This window comes from Apium graveolens, chromosome 6, assembly GCF_009905375.1.
Source record: "Apium graveolens cultivar Ventura chromosome 6, ASM990537v1, whole genome shotgun sequence".
Taxonomy (NCBI): Eukaryota; Viridiplantae; Streptophyta; class Magnoliopsida; order Apiales; family Apiaceae; genus Apium; species Apium graveolens.
The window spans coordinates 243,247,016-243,251,316 of record NC_133652.1 but is presented as its reverse complement, the minus strand read 5'-3'; positions in this window follow the sequence as shown (position 1 = coordinate 243,251,316).

Below are 4,301 nucleotides of genomic sequence, written 5' to 3'. Positions count from 1 at the left end.
CTTAGAAATAAGTCTAGTGTTGTAGCACATTTCAGTCTCTGAATTTGAGATATAATTCTTAAATGTTGAGGGAAATTATAAGTCATGTTGACTACTAGAGGATATGCAGATAGGAAGGCCAATTGTAAGTATTTCATGCCTTGTAATTTTGTATAAATGAAATGGTGTCAACGGATAACTTAAAGACCTTCAACGGATGAGAAACAAAGCTTCAACGGATGTCTCTAAAGCTTCAACGGATAACATCCTTCAACGGATGAGTGCATCAACGGATAGAGCTTCAACTGCTAACACATCAACGGATAAAGCCATCAACGGATGAAGGCTTCAACGGATGTTCTGTTAAATAGCAGTTGACAAGTGGTAGTTGTACCTACAAACAGAGGCACATGGGTTGACAGAGATAACTGAGATGTGGTAGCCTATTTCAGGAATATCGGAAAAAGCAGTCGTTCTACTCTAGTATAAAGAGGCAATAGTCAACAATGCACTGGAGTAAAATGGAGAAGAAACAAGTGGAGAACTTATTTTATTATTGTACTTTTTATCTTTGTCTTCACTTGTAAAAACTTGGTGTTATATAAACCAAGTAGAAGCTAGTAATTAGAAGAATTTTTCCAGAGCTGTTTAGAAAAATCTTGAGAAAAATTATCTAGTTTGTACTAGGTTGCAGCTGTGATCATCTTCTTGATTCACAGATTTTCTGAAATACCATCTCTGGTGGAACAACAAATCCACCAGAAAAGTTTTTAAGGTCTGTTGTGTTCTGTACTTTTGTGCTTGAATATATATCTGTCTGTATTAGCTTAAAGCAATTCACACACTTGTTTATCTTAAACTCACAGCCTTTGAAACTACTCAAAACTTGAAAAAGTTTTGAGATTTACATTCAACCCCCCTTCTGTAAATCTCATTGTTAGTCCACTAGGAATAACACACTAATATATATATCTATTGACATCCATACGGTTCGATCGTTGAAAAATATTTTTAAAATAATAGAAACACAAAATCAGGATTAAACACCAGTTAGCTGTACTAGTCAAACTCATGCTTGACTGTTAAAATGACAAACCAAATAAAATTATTTTGATATGAAATTTTGGTTATATCACTAATATATATATGGGGCTACTCCAATAGAAACCAATTTAGAGTAGAAACTAGAAACCAAATAATTTTCTTTTTAAAATTAATTCGAAATATAACACATATGGTATGCAAATCGATCGTTGAGAGATGTTGAAATATACAGTGAAATCAGATTTTTTTTAAAAATTACGGTTTGACGGGAAATATCAAATTAAAAACGGAGGGGAAAAACTGAAACTGGGTGTGGGAGGGTGCAGGATAGTTGGGTGGTGTGATTTAGGGGGACCGTTAGATTAGGTAGATCTAATGGCTTACATTGGTTCTAAGTTTGTATTTTAATTTTAGTTTGTATTTGACCATTCTCCTATATATATATATATATATATATATCTATTGATATCCATACAGTTGGATCGTTCAAAAATATTTTTATAATAATCGAAACACAAATTCAAGATTCAACATTAGTTAGCTGTACTAGTCAAAATAATGCTTGACTGTTAAAATGTCAAACCAAATCAATTTATTTTATCATGAAATTTTGGTTATATCACTAATATATATATTTATTGACATCCATACGGTTGGATCGTTGAAAATATTTTTTAAAATAATCAAAACACTAATTCAAGATTCAACACTTGTTAGTTGTACTAGTCAAACTGATGTTTGACTCTTAAAATGTCAAATAAAATAAAATTATTTTTATATGAAGTTTTGGTTATATCACTAATATATATTTATTGACATCCATATTGTTGGATCGTTGAAAGATATTTTTAAAATAATTGAAACACTAATTCAGGATTTAACACTAGTTAGTTGTACTAGTCAAACTGATGATTGACTGTTAAAATGTCAAACCAAATAAAATTATTTTGATATAAAATTTTGGTTATATCACTAATATATATCTATTGACATCAATACGGTTCGATCGTAGAAAAATATTTTTAAAATATTCGAAACACTAATTCAAGATTCAACACTAGTTAGCTATACTAGTCAAACTCATGCTTGACTGTTCAAAAGTCAAACCAAATAAAATTATTTTGATATGAAATTTTGGTTATATCACTAATATATATATCTATTGACATCCATACGGTTCGATCGTTGAAAAATATTTTTAAAATAATAGAAACACAAAATCAGGATTAAACACCAGTTAGCTATACTAGTCAAACTCATGCTTGACTGTTAAAATGACAAACCAAATAAAATATTTTGATATGAAATTTTGGTTATTCACTAATATATATATGGGGCTACTCCAATAGAAACCAATTTAGAGTAGAAACTAGAAACCAAATAATTTTCTTTTTAAAATTAATTCGAAATATAACACATATGGTATGCAAATCGATCGTTGAGAGATGTTGAAATATACAGTGAAATCAGATTTTTTTAAAAAATTACGGTTTGACGGGAAATATCAAATTAAAAACGGAGGGGAAAAACTGCAATTGGGTGTGGGAGGGTGCAAGATAGTTGGGTGGTGTGATTTAGGGGGGACCATTAGATTAGGTAGATCTAATGGCTTACATTGGTTCTAAGTTTCTATTTTAATTTTAGTTTGTATTTGACCATTCCCCTATATATATATATATTGATATCCATACAGTTGGATCGTTGAAAAATATTTTTATAATAATCGAAACACTAATTCAAGATTCAACACTAGTTAGCTGTACTAGTCAAAATGATGCTTGACTGTTAAAATGTCAAACCAAATCAATTTATTTTGTTATGAAATTTTGGTTATATCACTAATATATATATTTATTGACATCCATACGGTTGGATCGTTGAAAAATATTTTTAAAATAATCAAAATACTAATTCAAGATTCAACACTTGTTAGTTGTACTAGTCAAACTGATGTTTGACTCTTAAAATGTCAAATAAAATAAAATTATTTTTATATGAAGTTTTGGTTATATCACTAATATATATATATATATATATTTATTAACATCCATATTGTTGGATCGTTGAAAGATATTTTTAAAATAATTGAAGCACTAATTCAAGATTTAACACTAGTTAGTTGTACTAGTCAAACTGATGATTGACTGTTAAAATGTCAAACCAAATAAAATTATTTTTATATAAAATTTTGGTTATATCACTAATATATATATCTATTGACATCCATACGGTTCGATCGTAGAAAAATATTTTTAAAATATTTGAAACACTAATTCAAGATTCAACACTAGTTAGCTATACTAGTCAAACTCATGTTTGACTGTTCAAAAGTCAAACCAAATAAAATTATTTTGATATAAAATTTTGGTTATATCACTAATATATATATCTATTGACATCCATACGGTTCGATCGTTGAAAAATATTTTTAAAATAATAGAAACACAATATCAGGATTAAACACCCGTTAGCTGTACTAGTCAAACTCATGCTTGACTGTTAAAATGACAACCCAAATAAAATTATTTGGATATGAAATTTTGGTTATATCACTAATATATATATGGGGCTACTCCAGTAGAAATCAATTTAGAATGGAAACTAGAAACCAAATAATTTTCTTTTTAAAATTAATTCGAAATATAACACATATGGTATGCAAATCGATCGTTGAGAGATGTTGAAATATACAGTGAAATCAGATTTTTTTAAAAAATTACAATTTGAGGGGAAATATCAAATTAAAAACGGAGGGTAAAACTGAAATTGGGTGTGGGAGGGTGCAGGATAGTTTGGTGGTGTGATTTAGGGGGACCATTAGATTAGGTAGTCTAATGGCTTACATTGGTTCTAAGTTTGTATTTTAATTTTAGTTTGTATTTGACCATTCCCCTATATATATATATATTGATATCCATACAGTTGGATCGTTGAAAAATATTTTTATAATAATCGAAACACTAATTCAAGATTCAACAGTAGTTAGCTGCACTAGTCAAAATGATGCTTGACTGTTAAAATGTCAAACCAAATCAATTTATTTTGTTATGAAATTTTGGTTATATCACTAATATATATATTTATTGACATCCATACAGTTGGATGTTTGAAAAATATTTTAAAATAATCAAAACACTAATTCAAGATTCAACACTTGTTAGTTGTACTAGTCAAACTGATGTTTGACTCTTAAAATCTCAAATAAAATAAAATTATTTTTATATGAAGTTTTGGTTATATCACTATATATATATTTATGACATCCATATTGTTGGATC